We start from the raw sequence: 21,000 nt of genomic DNA on the forward strand, positions 1-21,000 counted from the left end.
ATGTGCACAACATACAGGTTTGTTACATATGTATACATGTGCCATGCTGGTGTGCTGCACTCTGAATAACCCTGGTGATGAGAAGGATTCAAGGGCAGCAATTTTCTTTCAAGAGGATTTTCCATTATATATATATAGCATTAGGAGATATACCTAATAGAAAATCTTCTTGAAAGAAAATTGCTGCCCTTGAATCCTTCTCATCACCAGAGCTATCCAGAGACAGAATGTGGAACCCATTCCAATGGGGCTGACATTTATCTTTGGCTAATAAGTTTTCTTTGTTGTTGTTGTTGTTGTTTTGAGACAGGGTCTTGCTCTGTCATCCAGGCTAGAGTGCAGTGGTGTGATCACAGCTCACTGCAGCCTCGACCTCCCAGGCTCAAGTGATCCTCCCACATCAGCCTCCCAAGTAGCTGGGACTACAGGCATGCACCACCGTGCCCAGCTAATTTTTTTGACATTTTGTAGAGATGAGGTCTCACTATGTTGCCTAGGCTGGTCTTGAATTCCTGGGCTCAAAGAATCCTCTCGCTTCCTCCTTCCAAGTTGCTGGGATTACAGGCACGAGCCACAGTGCCCAGCCTAAGATGAGTTTTCTAAAGAAGTGCTAAATAGTAACAATATAAACTTTCAGCCTTGCCTTTTAATTCCAATTCACCCCAAAGATTCTTCAAGCAAGATTGATGGATGTGTTCAGACTAGCAGGTGCAAGAAAAAAAAAAAAACTTGAATTGCAGGAATTTGGCAGGAGCCAAGGACAGTTCTGGCACAAGAATGGCCCAGAAATGCCCATCATTACAAGTTTACTCTCTGCCAGCATTGTCATAAGCAGTTTTTACACCATATTTTAAAATTTTAACAACACCTTGAGAGGAAGATATTATTATTACTCTCATTTACCAAAGGGGAAACTGAGTGAAAGAGAAGGCAATTAACAAATTAATTTAAAAGACGAAAAATGTAACCATCTTTTGGGTTTTTTTTTTTTTTTTTTTTTTGAGATTGAGTCTTGCTCTGTCACTCAGGCTGGAGTGTAGTGGCGTGATCTCGGCTCACTGCAACCTCAGCCTCCTGGGTTCAAGCGATTCTCCTGCCTCAGCCTCCTAAGTAGCTGGGATTACAGGCATGCACCACCATGCCTGGCTAATTTTTGTATTTTTAGTAAAGATGGGGTTTCACTATGTTGCCCAGGCTGGTCTCAAACTCCTGACCTCAAGTGATCCACCTGCGTCAGCCTCCCAAAGTGCTGGGATTACAGGCATGAGCCACTTCACCTGGCTGCAACTATCTTATTTTTAGCTACACAATGTAAAACCAAATTGTTAACCTACTTAATTGGATCCATTAATTGTTGTGGGATAGCCTCTATGGTGAATACAAGTCTTCTGTGGTATACACAAAGCTGAATATTACAGCACTATTGGTTATACTGAAAGACTCTAAACAACCCAAGTCTAAAATCAATTACTATAGATCTAGGCAGTAGAAGGGTATGAAGCCATGGTATGTTTTCAAAGAACTTTTAGTGACATGAAAAAGCCCTCATTATATACTATGAAATGAAGAGGGTAGGCTATTTTACACATTCATTATTTATCCAAACTTAGTTATCCCACAATTGCTTTTCCAGCATAGTTCTGTGAATACAGCTGGTGAATCAGGCAGGCTTGCCCTTGTAGAGCTGACAGTATGGTGGACGTGCAACTTTCCTGGAAGAAAAAGCCCCAGAATGTTAACGGTTTTCTTTTTGAAAGAGTAGGGGCTTTTAAATCTTTCGTCTTCATTTTTACATTATTTCAAAATGTTCTATATTAAGCATGTATTACTTTTTTGTAGATTCATTGAGTTAGGATTAGCACACAATAAACTACATGTTTAAAGTATGCAATTGGATAAATCTTGCTGTAGTACACACCGGATCAATCATTATCACAATGAAGGTGGTGAACATATCCATCACCCCAAAAGTGTCCTTGGACCCATTTGTTATTCCTTCCTCCCACCACGCCACCACTCCTCACCACATTCAACCACCGATCTGCTTTCTGTCACTATAGTTTGGTTTGCATTTCTAGAATTTTATATAAATTGTAATACATAGCAAATACTCTTTTGTCTGGCTTCTTTCACTCAGCATCATTTTGAGATGCATTCACGTTGTCATGTGTACCAATAGCTGTTTCCTATTATTGTGGAAAATAGTATTCAATTACGTGGCCTATACCAGTTTGTTATCCATTCATTGGTTTGTAGACATTTCGTTGCCTCTGATTTGGGGTTATTACAGACAATGCTGTTATAAGCGCTCAAGTATTTGCAGGAACATATACTTCTTTCTCTCTTGGGTAAACACTCAGGAGTGAAATGGCTGGGTCATATGATAACTCTATGTTTAACTTTTTGAGGAACTGCCAAACTGTTTTCAAATGACTGTATCATTTTTACATTTCTACCAGAAGTGTATGAGTTCATCATTCCCTCTCTTTTAAAATTACATAAGAACTAAATGTTTACCTCCTGTTATAAAAAGAAAATCCAAAAACTTCAGAAATATAGAGTAAGAAAAGTGAACGTTCCCTTTTATTCCATCCCTTTCCTAGTTCCTCATACATATTTATCATTAAAAGTTTGGTGTGTGTTCATCTTTTCTTTGCAAGAGTCTGTGCATGTGTGTGCATGTGCACGTGTTTGCATGTGGAAGCATGTATGTGCGTGTAAGTGAGATTCTGTGAGCTCTGTTGCCCTAACTCTGGCTTCACTTACTGAACAATGAAGCTTGGAGGTTGTTCCTCATCAGTGCATGTAAACCTCAATCTTTTGAATTGTTGCTGAGTATCCTACTTCAATAAGCAGAGGGAAAAGGTGTTTTTCAACGTGGTTAGAATTCTATTTACCCTTCCTCTGAAAGAGGCAGGTCTCTTCAACATTTTCTACTCATGTGACAATTAGAGAAGCTCCTTCTTCTCCTCAGGAAAGGCTGCCTGTGGGGAAGGATTGCATTTCTTTTGGTGGATCTGGGTCTTCTGGGAGCAGCACAGGCATGACCACCCTTCTGGAGAGTGAAAGAACAGTCAGTGGAAATGTAATGGATGGCCACAAGGTGTGACAGCTCTGCCATCACATTCGGTTTATGCTTGTTTCACATTCCTCAGAGCAGAATTGCCTTTCCAGGCCCACCATTTGTTCTGGTACTTGGTGGTGAGGAAGCTCACTTTAAGTGTAGTCATTCCGAGAAGGGCAAAAGGTCTTCAACTCTTCAACTTTCAGCTTTGGAAATGAGTAAAATTGGGAGTTTCTTTTTATCATGTTAGAAAATTTACCACATTGGCTGAATGTGGTGAGAAAACCTACTCCCTTGTTTAAAACAGACAATAATGCAACACACACTTGGTCAGCTAAACAGTTTTTTACTGTCTCCTCATGTGTGTTTTTTTCTCTCCTATATTCTTTTAATAATTAATGATACTAGGACTACATTAAATGGTACCGATTTATCCCTCTCTCAGCAATAACCTGGGGGCTAAATCTTTTACACTTATTAATACATAAAATTAGGACTATATTATAATAAAGTTGCATATTCTGCACTGAACATTGGCATGAATATGTTTTCATGTCATTAAATATTAACCAAATATTAAATCCACATCTTAATTGTTAATGACTTCATAATATTTCAGATATGGACATACCATAATTTAAAACAGTTGCCCTGTGGTTGAAAGATTTTTACTAGTAGATGAAGATTTTGAGTAGCAATAAGTGAAGAAAAGTTATAAAAATTATTCATTATGACAAGTGGAAATTAGGTTCTAGTAGCAATATTAAAATTAAATCAGGTATTACATCTTAAAATTTTGTTATCTTCCTATGATAATGCCTTCCTCATTATTTTGAACTAATATGCTACTCTTTTTTACTCTTTACTCTCAAACTTTAGAAAATGTTTCACAAAACTTTTACTCAGTAATTTGACAGCAATTTATAATTACACATTACCTGCTAGTCTCTGACAAGTATGTTGGTTAAATGTCTACTTTTGTTCAACCTTTCCACAGGGGACTTGAACATCACAGTCAGTCTCACACATAGTGTCCAGCTGTGTGTTATGTTAGAGATATCAAGCATGACATTGCCCCCAAAATACATTTCTTAAAAAAAGAACACTTTCCTGCTTGACAAACAATAACACTATCACACCTAAAATTGATAATCATTCTTTAATATCATCTAATAGCCATTATATTATTCAAATTCACCAAATGTTTCCCTGAATGTCCTTCCCAGCTTCTTTGTCCAAACCAGGAACCAATCCTGGACCACACATTGCACTTGGCTTTTATGTCCTCTCTCTATCTTTTAATCCAGCCTCCAGTCTCTTCATGGGTAGCTTCTTATTGCAGCTGCTTGGCCAGTGGCCTATAGAGGCCCCCTGCATTGCTTGCCAGTGGTGTCATTTAGCTTATTCCTCTCTCCCTTGTATTTCCTGGAAGTTACATCTACATATTGATTAGACCCAAGTTAAACATCTTTGGCTAGACTGCATCACAGGGGATGCTGTGACATCGGAATTCATGACCTCAGGAGACATGGAATAACTGGTTGTCTCACTATTCCTGATGCTAGGATCAACCTTTAGGTGAGGGTGATGGTGGTCTGATCCATCCATTCTACAATTCTGTTTTTCTCCTGAAGACCAGAACCACATCATCATATTGTTATTTTGGCACCATACGGATGTCCAAGTCCCATCAACCACTCCCCTAAGGTCCTCAAGCACAGGTTGACAGTCCTTGCCTGGATCTACATTCTCATTAGGAATTGCAAGATAATGACTTTCATCCCTCTCATAAGGAATTGCAAGATTATGACTTTCATCCCTCTACATTTAGCTGGCATTCTTCAAGCTTTATGTTGTCAACTGGAGCTATTTGCTTACCTTGAAATATAGTTCCTACCTGAAGGACATTAGACGCACTTTTCTTTCAGTTACACAATGTCAAAATAAGACATTGGTATTAGCTGCCTCGAATGAGTTTCTTCTGGCAGTATTGAGTATCATTATGGACTCATGAATATACATTCAATGCTTGTGTTTTTATTGAATTATTCTTGGGTCTCATAATACTATTCTCAGCAGAAGCCAAAGCAGTCAGAACTGAGTTTGATTTAAAACAAAGTTTCAAAACAAGAGTAGCTCCAAAGACAACATTCTGGAAAGAACTACTTTCCTAGAGAACAAAGGCGAGATCATCTAATAAATTACTGTCATTATTATTTATATCTGTGCTCCCTGCACATCTTCAAGATATGAGAGAATTCCAGAAGAGTGCCTGAAGGAAGGCTGCAAGCCATGAGAGTTCTCCGTGCTGGTTGTCAGCAATGTTTCAACTGCGGCTGGCATAAACTCAGATCCAATGTCAAAAGCTAGTAGATCGGCCCATACTTTAAGATGCTTCTAAGTCTCCAAAGCCATTACTTTTTTTTTCTTACTTGCAGCAAGTAAGCTTTCTTTCCCACGAAACAGACTGTAGAACCAGGAGGATCAGAGCCCATGTCAGATGGTTCCCTCAGTAAGTCACCGTTTCCCCGCGAGCGTTGGTGGAAGAAGTGCTGAAGAGAACGGTGTTGTTGTTGTTGTTGTTGTTGTGAAAATCACTCCTGAGAAGGATAATGTGGGGAATCCCATCTCCTCCATGCCCTGCATGGTCCTGCAGGTTGCACTTTGATTTTGTCCTGTGTCATTATTGGTCATTTCCCTGGGAAGCAGATCTGTTTGAAGGGAAGCCACCACATCTCAGATCCTCACCTGGTGCATGGCCAAGGTTTGTTCCCCTCCAGTGGAGGCTGAAGGGTTTTTCCAGGCTGGTCTGGCTGTTCCTGGCTGGTACGGGTGGAGGATCCACAGGCTACAATTAATTTGAAAGTTTCTTCAAAGGAAGAGCAAAATACATAGAACCAATTCACACAGCTTTAAGACTCACTTTACCTCCCATGAACAGAGACCATGTCTGTTTTCATCATTGTGACACCAGAGTCTAAGATGGTGCCTCACATATATATCAGGTGCTCAATACACATTTGATAAACAAGCTTGATTACCAAAAGTCCATAGCTGGTCGTATATGATTTTTATTTTCTCAGGAAAAATAAGCTCCATAAGAATGACAAAGATAATGACCACCAGGTGGGGAATAAAATACTTTGACAAAAACTCGGTACCTTAGGCAAGCCACATGGCTTTTTTGGATCTTGGTTTCCCATGGGACAGATTTGTAATAAACGATATAAACGGCCCTCACAGCTTTTGGCTTCTATAAATAGATTTCATTTTTAGGCAAGGGGTAAGTAAATTCTTCTAGTTAGTTACACTAAGAGACGTAAGTTATGAAGCCTAAGAAAGTGGTAGAATTCATATCAGTTATGTGCTTTACTGCTAGTTTATGGTCTCAGCTATGCTCCTACTTATCTGTGACTTTGTCCCTTGTATCTGCAAATAAGCAGGCACAAGAATGCAAACACACACACACACGCACAGAGAGGCACAAACACACACACACACACATCTTTGCAAATGATGCTATAATGCATCATCGCAAGGTCTACTTACTCATAGGACTACTTTTAAACATTCCCCCACCCCTCCTCAGCACACATTAAAGCTGTAGAAAATGGTTTTTATTGTAGGTTAGCAGCCAGTTAGAAAAACCTTTCAGGAATAAGGCAGGTATATTTGGCTGGCTTCTGACTGAGAAAATACAAACACTCAGCAAACCAAACAGCACTTCTGAGCTTCTTGGGCTTTTGCATTTTAATCACTGTTCTCGATTTTACTCACAATCTCTTCTCTTTCAACATTAAAAATAAATCCTTTCTTGAACTTTTGCCCTCTGAAGTTTTGATCTGGAAGGGAGTTTTTTGGGGTTTTTTTTTTCATGTTGCTTCTTCACAGTCTTTCAAAATAATTATAATACCCACAGGGAGTCTCTGTCCTTATACTAGGCAGGCTTGGAATAAATGCCACTCCTGGGCCCTCTCTAGTGTCCATCCCTGCCTCTCCAAGCACATCTATACAAGGCCAGTGTATTTCAACCCTGTGCTGAATAGAGGTATTTCATTTTCCCTTATCTTCTCTCTAAAAATAATCCTAACTAAAAGACCCAGAAGAAATATGCCCAAGTGAGAGTCAAGCACAAAAATGTTGGGAATGGACTAGATCAGAAGTCAGTGGGAAGATTTCAGCAGAAAATCTCTCCTAGCAGCAGGAAAAATATGTGATTTTTAAAATTAAGATGGGAAAAGATGAAAATGGTCAACGATTTCGTACTTATTACTTAAACTCCTTGGGTTGGGTTTCCTTGCTGAGGCAACTCTTTAAGAGACTAGGTGAGAATGCAACCTCTTCCTACATTCCAAAGCTCCACCCGGAGCCTGTCCTGTCTTCATCATTCGTTTTTCAAGATGACACTGCATGTTCCATGTGCTTTGTCACATGGTGGCCTCATACTGAAGCATACGAGCCTGGCCTAATTATTTTGACAAAATCTAAATTAATAAGAGATTAATTTCAGGCAAAGAAAAAGTTTGCCTTCCAAAGGGAACCTCACAATCTTATTAAGAGAAAAGCAGATTTTTCACATTTGCTGGTGTTACTACTTTCACCACCTACCAAAAAACAAACAAAAAAAAAGCATTTATAAGATAAATGTCCATCCACCATCTGAATTACCTTAGAATTCCAAAGTCCTTTCCTTTTCACTGCTGTTCTTCCCAACTAACACACACATACACACACACACATTCTTGCACATGCCTATATGCACATACACCCCTATATAGACTCATGGGTGCACACTCTTCTCGTGGCATAATTTCTCAAAAAAAAAAATTCTTGCAAGTATACATTTTATTTTATTTTTATTTATTTATTTATTTATTTATTTATTTGAGACAATGTCTGGCTCTGTCGCCCAGGATGGAGTGCAATGGCGCAATCTCAGCTCACTGCAACCTCCACCTTCTGGGCTCAAACCATCCTCCCCCCTCAGCCTCCCAAGAAGTATACATTTTAAAATCTACATTAAATTTTTCTTTTTCTGTCCCTTAAAATTACAATGCCTGGTCATCATACTGTGCTCATTAGACACTATTAGAGTTGCATTCTATGATTAATATATAATTAATGCCATTCTATTTCAAATTTCCCAAATTCTTATTTTTCAAAAATGACGTGAATTTTATTTCAGTCTGTACATTATTAAGAATGCTATATACAGGCAGATCACTTGAGGTCAGGAGTTCAGGACCAGCCTGGCCAACATGATGAAACCCTGTCTCTACTAAAAATACAAAAATTAGCCGAGTGTAGTGGTGGGAGCCTTTAATCCCAGCTACTTGGGAGGCTGAGGCATGAGAATCGCTTTAACTTGGGAGGCAGAGGTTGCAGTGAGCCAAGATCATGCCACTGCATGCCAGCCTGGGCGACAGAGTGAGACTCTGCCAAAAAAAAAAAAAAAAGCCACATAATGTTCTCTGTGAAAGATCCACTTTCATTCATTCATTAATTTTTGTCATTTGAAAATGAGAAAACTACTTCATTGGTGTTTTTTGTTGGTGAAAGTACCAGCATAGGCCACATTCAGTGGCTCACATCTGTAATCACAGCACTTTGGGAGGCCAAGGTGGGAGGATCAATTGAGCCCAGAAGTTTGAAACCAGCGTGGGCAAAAAAGCGAGACGCTGTCTCTACAACAACAACAGAATAGTCAGGCACCATGGCTCGTGCCTATAGTCCCAGCTACTTGGGAGTGTGCGGCAGGAGGATCACTTGAGGCCAGGAGTTAAGAGGCTGCAGGGAGCTATTATCTCACCACTGCACTCAAGCCTGGGAGAGTCAGATGTCCTTCTGGTAGATACGAATGGAGTAGAATATTTAGACCAGACTTTTAAGTTCATTATTACATGAAAATTATCTCTGCAGAGCAAATTTTTAAAAACAGGAAGAGATTAGTTCCCATTTCTGCCTCACATGTTGTGTATCATCAACGAGCACCACCCAGGAGAATAGAAATCCTGCCTTTTGTTTTAGATTCTACTGTCAGCCATTTTTACTTTTACCTGTGAAGTAATTTTTACAAGGAGCAACACCTCCAACTATGTCCCTATTTCTTGGAGAGCTTCCTAGAGGCCACAGTTCACAGTTTGTGCATTAATCACAAGGTGAGTAAATAAAATCAACTTCCTCTGAAAACCACAATTTACAACTTTAAGTGAACAAATACCGATTTCTGTGGCAAACATCTCATAACAAATACTTGTATCCTCAAGGTTCAAGTCAACAATTCTTAGAATTATATTTTTAATATGACATTATAGGAAAACTCTTTGCTCTTTTTAATAAAGACAGACTCAACTTTTTGGCAATGAGATACAAGTTCAGATTTAACAAAATTCTCTATCTTTCTCTTTTGGATCTAAACAAAGGCACTTTCAAAACAGTTGTGTCCATAGCTTCTTATTTTCTCAAGATTTCCATTTTTAAAGCATTGAGGTTGCTCATTTTTCATTCTGTAGTTTATAGAGCATATGAGTACAGTTTACAAAATACAGTATGTGATTTTAACTTTAACAAATGATAAAAAATATATTAGGGATATAATAAATTATTTCCATGACACTAGGTAAAAACGTAAGTATGTATTATTCAGCTCAGTACCTGTCACTTCGACTGTTTCTGTGTCATCATACTTACCCCAGCATTCCTGTACACTAGTCCTCCAGATCTTCCCTTGACCTTGGAGGTCATATTGAAGGGTTAATTCCCATTCTGGCTACAGTATTTACAAGTATAAGCCTTGTGGAATTTTTCAGAGTAAGGAAGAGCAACACAAAATAACCTTGTGGAGCATGAGATGCTTTTTCTTGGTAATACACCCTGACAGCTGTTAAAAAGAACCAAGTATGGTAACATTTATTTTTAATCTACTATTCATATACTTATTTACTGTTCTCGGAAATGGATATAGACAGTATTTTTCTTCTTGAAAATTGAATGTGTAAAGGAGTGAGATCCTGGAAAGGCTTTTTAAAAATTATGGTAAATTGATTTAATCCATTTCTTAAGAAAAGCACAAAATTAGCAGACATTAAAACCAGCATTTCCTTTATAAAATGATCATTATGATTAAATAATTTGAAAAATCACAAAACCCTTTTTTTCCTTACATAGCAGAAAAGAAAACCAAAAACAAATAAACTATGGACTTGGGGTGATAATGACTTGTCAATATAGTTCATCAATTGTAACACATGTACCACTCTAGTGGGGGATGCTGATAATAAGGAGTAGGAGGCATATGTGGAGACAGAAAGTTTATGAGAAATCTTTGTACCTTCCTCTCAATTTTGTTTTGGATCCAAAACTTCTCCAAAGGATAAGATCTACTTTTAAAAATTGTCTTTTGGCCTATCCAACGACATCTCTAGCGGGTTTTAAAAAACGTTTACTTTAAATATTTAAAATTGAGTTTTAGTCTATTAGGCAATTTAGTCAATGTGATTAACTCCTAGGTTGGTATAACAGTCCAAAAGTCAGGTGTGAGGAAAACATCCCTTTTATTTTTATTTTTAAATTTAATTTAATTCAAAGTCCTGGGACGCGTAGCTGTTTTACACAAGTAAACGTGTGCCATGGTGATTTGCTGCACTTATCAACCCATCGCCTAGGTATTACACCTCACATGAATTAGCTATTTATCCTGATGCTCTCCCTGCCCCCAACCACCAACAGGCCCCAGTGTATGCTGTTCCCCTCTGTGTCCACATGTTCTCATTGTTCAGTTCCCACTTATAAGTTTGTAAGTGAGAACATGCAATGTTTGGTTTTCTGTTTCTGTGTTAGTTTGCTGAGGATAACAGCTTCCAGCTCCATCCATATCCCTGCAAAGGACATTAACTTGTTCCTTTTTATGGCTGTGTAGTATTCCATGGTGTATATGTGCCACACTTTCTTTATCCAGTCTGTCATTGATGAGCATTTAGGTTGAGTCTGTGTCTTTGCTATTGTGAATAGTGCTACAATGAACATACACATGCATGTATCTTTATCATAGAATGATTTCTATTCCATTGGGTATATACCCAGTAGTGGGATTGCTGGGTCAAATGGTATTTCTCATTCTACGTCTTTGAGGAATTGCCACACTGTCTTCCACAATGATTGAACTAATTTACACTCCAACCAAAGTGTAAAAGTGTTCCTATTTCTCCACAGCCTTGCCAGCATCTGTTGTTTCTTCACTTTTTAATAATCACCATTCTGAGTGGCATGAGATGGTATCTCATTGTGGTTTTGATTTGCATTTCTCTAACAATCAGTGATGTTGAGCTTTTTTTCATGTTTGTTGGCTGCATAAATGTCTTCTTTTGAGACGTGTCTGTTCATGTCTTTTGCCCACTTTTTAATTTTTTTTTCTTGTAAATGTATTTAAGTTCCTTGTAGATTTTGGATATTAGACCTTTGTTAGATGGATAGATTGAAAACATTTTCTCCCATCTTATAGGTTGTCTGTTCACTCTGATGATAGTTTCTTTTGTTGTGCAGAAGCTCTTTAATTATGTCCTATTTGTCAATTTTTGCTTTTGTTGTGGTTGCTTTTGACGTATTTGTCATGAAATCTTTGCCTGTGCTTAGGTCCTGAATGGTATTGCCTAGATTTTCTGCTAGAGTTTTTATAGTTTTGGGTTTTACATTTAAGTCTTTAATCCATCTTGAGTTAATTTTTGTATAAGGTGTAAGGAAGGGGTTCAGTTTCAATTTTCTGCATATGGCTAGCCAGTTTTCTCAGCACATTTATTAAATAGGGAATCCTTTCTCCATTGCTTGTTTTTATCAGGTTTGTTAAAGATCAGATGGTTGTATATGTGCAGTCTTATTTCCGAGATCTCTATTCTGTTCCATTGGTCGATGTGTCTGGTTTTGTACCAGTACCATGCTGTTTTGGTTACTGTATCCTTGTAGTATAGTTTGAAAGCCTCCAGCTTTGTTCTTTTTGCCTAGGATTGTCTTGGCTATATGGGCTCTTTTTTGATTCTATATGAATTTTAAAAAATTTTTTCTAATTCTGTGAAGCATGTCAATTGTAGTTTAACGGGAATAGCATTGAATCTATAAATTACTTTGGACAATATGGCCATTTTCACAGTATTGATTCTTCCTATCCATAAGCATGGAATATTTTTTCATTTGTTTGTGTCCTCTCTGATTTCCTTGAGCAGTGGTCTGTAGTTCTCCTTGAAAAGGTCCCTCACTTCCCTTGTTTTCTATATTCCTAGGTATTTTATTCTCTTTGTACCAATTGTGAATGGGAATTCATTCATGATTTGGCTCTCTGTCTATTTTTGGTGTATAGGAATGTTTGTGATTTTTGCACATTGATTTTGTATCCTGAGACTTTGCTGAAGTTGCTTGTCAGCTTAAGAAGCCTTTGAGATGAGACTGTGGGGTTTTCTAGATATAGGATCATGTCATGTGCAAACAGAGACAGTTTGACTTCCTCTGTTCCTATTTGAATACCCTTCTCTTGCCTGATTGCCCTGTCCAGGACTTCCAATACTATGTTGAATAAGGGTGGTGAGAGAGGGCATCCTTGTTTTGTGCCAGTTTTCAAGGGGAACAGTTTCAGCTTTTGCCCATTCAGTATGATACTGGCTGTGGATTTGTCATAAATGGCTGTTATTATTTTGAGGTACATTCCATCAATACCTAGTTTATTGAGAGTTTTTAACATGAAGGGATGTTGAATTTTATTGAAGGCCTTTTCTGCCTCTATTGAGATAATCATGTGGGTTTTGTCTTTAGTTCTGTTTATGTGATGGATTACATTTATTGATTTGCATATGTTGAACCAGCCTTGCATCATGGGGATGAAGCTGACTTGATTGTGGTGGATAAGCTTTTTGATGTGCTGCTGGATTTGGTTTGCCAGTATTTTATTGAGGATTTTTGCATTGATGTTCATCATATCCCTTTGATTTTTTTAAGATACAACTTAATTTTTAACTTGAACTCTCATTTTCTAGGGAAGGCAGAGAAAATCCATCAATTTGTACCCTACCCACCATTTGGTGACTTTTCCAAGAAGCTGGGCTAAGTTCCAGGAAAAAGCTCTGTAAGTTGACAAGTTCATCTGACATATTATAATTATGTTTTGGTGGTGGTTGTTACTGCTTTTTTATTATTATTCCAGATTAGATGAATGGGATGATGAGAGTAGCTCTTAGCATAAAGAAGGGAATGGTGATGATTTTCAGTTATTTCATATGTAATCCTAGGATGTGCTGGAAGCAGCAGGAGAGAGAGAAGAACTCATAAGCAACTCTGAATCATCTCATTGGCAGATAGTGATAAAATGGTTGGTGGTAGAATGACACCAAGACACACTGATGGATTATGAGTTCTCCTTAGATGTGTTGAATGTAAATAGTTTTTGAGAATCCCACTTGGAGAATACCTGTAAGCTCCTGCAAATATAAATTTGGAATGCAAATGAGAGGTGTGGTTGGAGATGCAGATTTTTTTTTTTTTTTTTGAGACGGAGTTTTGCTCTTGTTGCCCAGGCTAGAGTGCAATAGCACCATTTCTGCTCATCGCAACCTCTACCTCCCAGGTTCAAGTGATTCTCCTGCCTCAGCCTCCTGAATAGCTGTGATTACAGGCATGTGCCACCACACCTGGCTAATTTTGTATTTTTAGTAGAGACGGGATTCCTCCTTGTTGGTCAGGCTGGTCTCGAACTCCTGACCTCAGGTGATCCGCCTGCTTCAGCCTCCCAACGTGCTGGGATTAAAGGTGTGAACCACCACACCCGGCCAGAGATGCAGATTTGATGGTCATCCTCAGATGCAACAGATGAAACCCTGGGCATGAATGGAATTACACAGCCAAGGGGGATACATGGTAAGACAAAGCAGCTGAGGAGAATTTTCAAGGGATACCAATTTTCAAGGGTGTGCAGCAGAGGAGCCAAACATGGACAGCAAGAAACCACAGAAAGGAGAGGGCAGAGTAGCAAAAGCCCAGGAAACTGTAAAGGAGGAGGTGTCCATAGTGTAAAATGGTGCAGACCTGAGACAAGGCATTCAACTTGGCAGCCATCAGCTCATTTGATGGCTTTTGAGAAGTCTGTTTCAGTAGGGAGGAGGAGAAGAAAGCCAAAATGCAGAGTGAATGACAGGTGAACTGCAAGAAGTCAACAGAGGCCACTCCCTGGAGGAGTTTAGCAATAAAGAGGAGGAAGAAGTTAGGGCAGCTGACTATAGAAAAGGTGTGGACAAAGAAAGGGTTGGTTTAGCATTGTTTATAGATTATCATTGTTTATGGTTTGTCATTGTTTTGTTTCTTTTTTAATGTGGAGGAGACTTGAGAATGACTTTAAACTGAGGAAGGATCAAAGAAAAGGGAAGAAAATGAAGATATAGAAGCCAGAAAGAAAAATCTTAAGGGATAATTGATGGAGCTTGGTCCTAGCAGAGGCAGAAGGGCTTAGATGAGAACGGGATCTAGTTAACCCTGGACAAGAGTTCTTGCGAATCAGTAGAGCAAGAAGAGAAGAAAATACATGCGTGTCCTAGAGGAAAAGATGAGAGCTTAGAATCTCTTTGTAGTCCCATGACACTTATTACACATTTAATAATTTTGCTCTCTATATCTGTGAAAAGAGTAAATAGTAAACTATGAATGATAATCATTGCTCTCAAAGTAAGTCACACCAAAATTTCTATGCATCTTGCCTCAAAAAAAGATGTTTCCCCTAGTGTAGCAAGAAAGTGAGCCTAATGTTCATAATATTCCTACATGATATACCTTTGTGTCCCTCAAAAAATAAATGGTGACTTTCTGTTTAATTTTGCTATTAAATATCTGAATGGGACCTGCCCAGTGCATCTAATTCAAATCAAAGAAATTTTGACAGGACCTTACCAAAGCCAAGCATGCCTGCTCAAAGAAAGCTCATGAAAAGGGTTATGAAACAATTAATCAACCACAAGTAAAGCCCTTCCATCTGTTCCACCTATCCCACCTTCAGTGTGAAAGGCCTGGGTCTCTTCAGCCATCTGGAGAAAAAAAGAAGAAAAAGCTAAAAATAGTGGGCTGCAACCAAAATGAAAATATCTAAATGTTGATAACAGTGTTTGAAGAGGAAAGGGCATGTTCCTTTGAGTGGTTTCCAATCTAGGTCTCATGGCCTGAAATGTCTGCCTAACTTCTGATTTAAAGAGAACAGAAATGAATACTGGCTCTTAGAAAGAAGGTGCCTTGATTGGGGTGAGCACATAAAACAATGGAAAAAGTGACAAAAGCTGCTTTTGTCTTACCTTTCGTTTTCTCTTTTCATCATTAAACTGTAAAAGTAATGCCTGTCTGCTTAAGAAATAAATTCAAGTTACAGACATATATAAAGTAGGGATCAACCACCTCCCATCCCTACTGCCACTCTAGCACCTCTTCCCACATTTTGATATGAGGAATTTATTGCTTTACCTTTCCAAATTTGCATGTATATGTGTTTACAAAAATGGGATCTTACTATTCTCCAACTTGACTTTTTTCTTTTCACTATATATTATGGAAATTTTTCCATGTCCGTGCACATGGATTCTTTTCTTTTGACGGCTACAGAAAACTACTCTTTTACTGCTCCATAATTTATTTAGTCAGTCCCCCATAAGAGGATCATTTAAACCATCTCAAGACTTTTTATCACAGAAAAAGCGGCTGTAAACATCTCTGTACATACATCTTTGTGGTCTTGTTGTTTCTTAAATAAATTCTTAGAAGTGAAGGCAAATTGCTGGCTTAAAGGGTGTGTACATTTTCAGTTTTGATGACAATTTCCAGACTGTCCTCCAAAAAATATCATACTAGTTTATCCTCCTACCAACAGTTTTTAAGAGTGCCTTTTTCCTCATGCCCCAGACACTACTGAGTGTTAATACTCTTTAAATATTTCCTTGCTTATAGATAAAGGTACTTTCTTTGAGCAGAAGGTTAGGGATATTAAGGGAACTTCCCTTCTAGAAAAGTAGCAGGAGAATCATATGTTAAGATTTAAGAGAAGGGAGAGAGATGAACATGTCAGGACTAGGAAAGCTTTAGGAGACAGCCACCTGGGTGGAGTGGAGCAGGAGCTGACCCACAATGTCCAGGCATCTAAAAAGACCAGAGAAAATTGGGGAAAAAATGTCAAAAAGTTTTTATGAAGTCAATACAGTTAGTTATGTGACTTTTCTAGTTTGGGAACAAGAACAAAAAAAAAAATGAGAGACAGGGTCACCCAGGCTGGAGTGCAGTGGTGTGATCATGGCTCACTGCAGCCTTCACTTCCTAGGCTCAAGCCATCCTCCCGCCTCAGCCTCCCAAAGTGTTGGGATTACAGGTATGAGCCACTGCACCTGGCTGGGAAAAATTTAAGGTTGGAATCCATCAGTATGTTAAAATTGAGTCGTCTGGTGAGAAATAGAAACTTCTCGTGGTTAAATGATTGCACGAAGGCTTGACTTGAGACCAAAGAGAAATGAGTCAAAGAGAAGAACTGATGGGCCAGAAGAAAATAGAAGTTTCAAAGATCACAGCTGGCCAGGAGCAGTGGCTCACTCTTGTAATCCCAGCACTTTGGGAGGCCGAGGCAGGCGGATCACGAGGTCAGGAGTTTGAGACCAGCCTGGCCAACACAGTGAAGCCCTGTCTCTACTAAAAGTACAAAACTGAGCTGGGCGTGGTGGCAGGTGCCTGTAATCCCAGCTACTCAGGAGGCTGACGCAGGAGAATTGCTTGAACCCAGGAGGCGGAGGTTGCAGTGAGCCGAGATCGTGCCACTGCACTCCAGCCTGGGTGACAAAACTAGACTCCATCTCAAAAAAAAAAAAAAAAAATCACAGCTAAATCACAATCAAGTTAGAGGCAAGGTTTAAGGGGAGTGAGAGAGTTAGAGCAATGGTCAGAGAGTTGGTGATGATTAGCGAGGCGCATTTCCGAGTTCAAAATTTCAGCAAGGCATGGAACAGCTGCTGGCTATGATGGGGTGTGGGGAGCAGACAGGTCCTGAAGTGAATTGGAGCTGAAGGTTTCTGAAGAACAGCAGGTAGAGCCATGACAAAGGGGTGCTATGTGGGTCATCCATCAGGGATGGCAAGATAGGGTAGAGCCATTCTGCAGGTGACCTGCAGAAATCCCAAGGCCTGATTGAGTATGCTTGAATGAGTGAATGTTCTGGATGCTGAAGGGTTGATGGAGAAGAGGGGGCAGCAGAGCAAGAAACAAGAGCTTCATTGAGGGAGGGCTGGTTAAGAGGCTGGCTTCACTCAAGGGTCAGGAGGTGACTGTGAAGGACACACAGACTACCAGCCACCCATAGGTACAGGTGTTGGGAGGGAGAGGGTGGAGAGAAGGAAGCTTCCTCTTTGGTAAGGAGTGTTCGAGGAAAAAGCTGATGATCTCAGGACATCAAGAAATATATTGTGAATCCCACAAGGCATTCACTGGAAGCTGGAGAGGAAAAGTGTTGATTAGGATTTCTATCAGGCAATTTGGGGACACTGAAATGACTGAATGTGAATCAAGGGAATTAGGAATCAGGGCATCCGAGAATGGATAAAAGGAAGGAATGGTCCACATGGAGCTTCCCAGTGAAGGTGTACTGGTGCCTCTCCATGGTGGTGCTGCTGGGAGGAGGTGTAAGAGTGAGCCGATCAAGTCCCTCCATTCTGCAGGGACTGGGGAGACTGTGTATCTGGCTGGTAGCCTCTGCATACTCATGCACGTCCTTCCATCGACTCACTACATGACCTTGTAAAAGTTACCTACATTCACTTAGCCTCCATTCTCTCTCTTCACAAATAAGAGTAATCATAGTATCCATCTCATGAGGCTGTTTGAGGATTAAACATAGCATGTTAGACATGAAACATGTATTACTGGAACACAGTAAATATGCAATCAATTAAACTATAATTACTCACATTGTAGAGGGTTTTAAAATATATATCCATTTTGAAGGGGAAAGTTTTCAAAATATTGTAAATTCTAAGTAACAAATACAATGGGCACATGGAAAAATCTCTCAACACACAAATAGAACCTTCTTATGTGGATACGACAGTGATCCTAGTAAAAACAACTATCTCCATGGTTTTGATGGCTTCTCTTACACAAAATCAAGTATAGAAATTCATACATTAAATCTCTTAAAATACAAATTTTTCTTATACATGCAGATATTTAAGTTCATGTTGTCTTCTGGTTTATATTCAGTCTCACTATTTTAAAATAAAACCAAAATATATCACATAAGAACAACTGGGAACCATTTATCTTCAATTCTATACATGAAAAGTATCAGTTCTGTGTATGTTAGCTGTTCAAAGTTATTCTCCACAGTCTTTTTTGTGGATGATTTAATGAAGACATTCTTACCATGTTTCTGCTATCCCTGTACTTGGGTTAGTTTTGCAGGCTGACCGGGTGGAAGTCAGATAAATTCCTTCCATTCCTAGAAAGACATTCTCTAATTAGCTTAACACTAGTCCCTTAGATTGGTGTCTTAGCTTCAATGGTAGCAGTAGACCAGATATGTAACTTTTCTTTATATCACCCTGGGTTTTAGTGTGTTCAGTTATTTTTTTCCCTGCCCAGGTCATTCGTTTCCTGCTTAATATTTTTAGCAAAGCAGTGACATTTTGGCAATATTGACTTCTAAAAGTAGAAGCTCACCTAACATTTAATCTCTTGGGGTTTGTAAGGAGCCCACATGCTGGGTTGTTTCAGGCATTGGTGCCCCTGTTTGCTATGTTCCCTCTGTCCTTTCTGCCTTGCTTCTCCCAGGCTAACATTTGCTAATCCCTGAAGATTCAATTCAGGGATTTTCCTCAAAGCTTTCCCTGAAACCCTAAATTGAGCTAAGTGCCCCTTGCCCGGTTTCCTAAAAGGTGATCACATTATGTTGACATGACATGATCCTCTAATGGGTCTGTCTGTCCTGCTGGATGGTTAGCATCCTTGAGAGCAGGGACCTTGCTTCATCTTTGTTCTCCCAACAACCAATAGGCACTTTAGACACAGGGCCAATGGCCTATAAAAATGTTTGAAATCAGAAATACACAGTTGCACCTGAACAACATTGGTTTGAACTGTGTAGGTCTACTTATACATGGATATTTTTCAATTAATATATTGGAAAAATTTTTGGAGATTTTTGACTATTTGAAAAAACTCACAGAAATATCAGAAAATTAGGATTTTAATTAATGCATAAAATATATGTACAGGTTGGTCTATTTTATAATTCACTACCCTAAAATATACACAAATCTATCACAAAAATATAAAATTTATCAAAACTTATGCACAGAAACACTTAGAGACCACATGGCACCATTCACAGCAGAGAGAAATGTAAACAAACATAAAGATGCAGTATTAAATCATAACTGCATACAATTAACTGTAGTACACTTTGTACTACTGTAATAATTTTGTAGCCACCTCTTGTTGCTAGTGCAATGAGCTCCAGTGTTTCAAGTATCAGCTTAAAATAGCTATGAGGCTAATTATCTCCACCTGAGCAGTTCATCTCTCCAGTAAATTATGTATCATAGTAAAAAAGTGATCTTCAGCAGTTCTTGCATATTTTGTGTGTAGTGCAACACTGTAAGCCTTAAGTAACATCATGGGATCCATACAAAGTGTCACTAATGATGCTGGAAGTACTCCCAGTAAGCAAAGTCATGATATTACAAGAAAAAGTTGAATTACTTGATATGTACCATAGATTTAGGTCTGCAGCTGCAGCTGCCCTCCAGCATTAAGGACCACTGTAAAAAAGAAGAAAAGGAAATTCATGAAGGTTGCATCTACTCCAGCTGCTGCAAAAACCTTGTACTTTTGGTGAACTACCTTTTTATCTTGTATTAAAAATGCAGCTTTTATGTGGGTGTAGGATTGCTCTAAGAAGGCATCTCTAATATAGTTTGAGAAAAAGTGAAGTCATATATGAAAACTTAAAGAAAAAGGAAGATGAAGGATCTAAAGCCAGAGAATTTAGTGCCAGCAAAGGATGGGTCGATAATTTTAGAAAGAGGTTTGGCTTAAAAATATCTTAGTTGGCAGCTTCTGCCAACTAAGAGGCAGTAGGTGAATTTCAAGACACCATTAAGAAAATTATTGAGGAGAAAGGATAGCTGCCTAAACAGGTTTTTAATGCAGATGAAAATGCCCCCATTCTGGGAAAAAAGATACCACAAAGGACATTTATTCATAAAGAAGAGAAATGAGCACCAAAATGTAATAGGAAAGGATTATCTAACTCCACTGTTTTGTGCAAATGCAGTGAGGTTTATGATCAGGTCTGCTCTTATCTATAAAGCTGCAATCTCTGAGCCTTGAAGGAAAAAGGTGAACACCAGCTGCCAATCTTTTGGTTGTACAAGAAGACCTGGACAACAAGCACCCTTATTCTGGATTAGTTCCATCAATGCTTTTGTCCATGAAGTCAGGAGGTACTTTTCCAGTAAGGGACTGACTTTTAAAGTCTTCTTTTTATATTGGACAATGCCCCTGGCTACCCAAAACCCCATGAGTTCCATGTCAAAGGTGTTGAAGTGGTCTACTTGCCCCCAAACACAATGTCTCTAATTCAGCCTCTAGATCGGGGGTCATAAGGACCTTTAAGGCTCATTGCACATGGTTCTTTATGGAAAGGATTGTCAATGCTGTGGAGGAGAACCCCAGCGGAGAGAACATCATGAAGGTCTGGAAAGATTACACACCACTGAAGATGTCATCATTCCTACAGGAAAAGCCATGAAAGCCATCAACCCCGAAACAATAGCTGGAGAAAACTGTGTCTGGATGTTGTGCATGAGCCAAACAAGGAAACCATGAAAGAGATTGTAGATATGCAAAATAAGAACAGGGGCAAAGGGTTTCAAGGTGTGAATCTT

At 39.0% G+C, this 21,000-nt stretch overlaps 1 long non-coding RNA gene across 1 annotated transcript; it reads right to left on the reverse strand.

The window, feature by feature from the left end:
• Positions 1-1,562: 1,562 nt before the first annotated feature.
• Positions 1,563-19,874, reverse strand: LOC129058579 (uncharacterized). Its single transcript, XR_008523760.1, has 4 exons — positions 19,825-19,874; positions 18,476-18,551; positions 2,898-3,055; positions 1,563-1,712 (listed from the first exon to the last, which is right to left on the reverse strand). It is a non-coding gene; the product is annotated as an uncharacterized LOC129058579 (long non-coding RNA).
• Between the last annotated feature and the right edge of the window lie 1,126 nt (positions 19,875-21,000).

This window comes from Pongo abelii, chromosome 2 (assembly GCF_028885655.2).
Source record: "Pongo abelii isolate AG06213 chromosome 2, NHGRI_mPonAbe1-v2.0_pri, whole genome shotgun sequence".
Lineage (NCBI taxonomy): Eukaryota > Metazoa > Chordata > Mammalia > Primates > Hominidae > Pongo > Pongo abelii.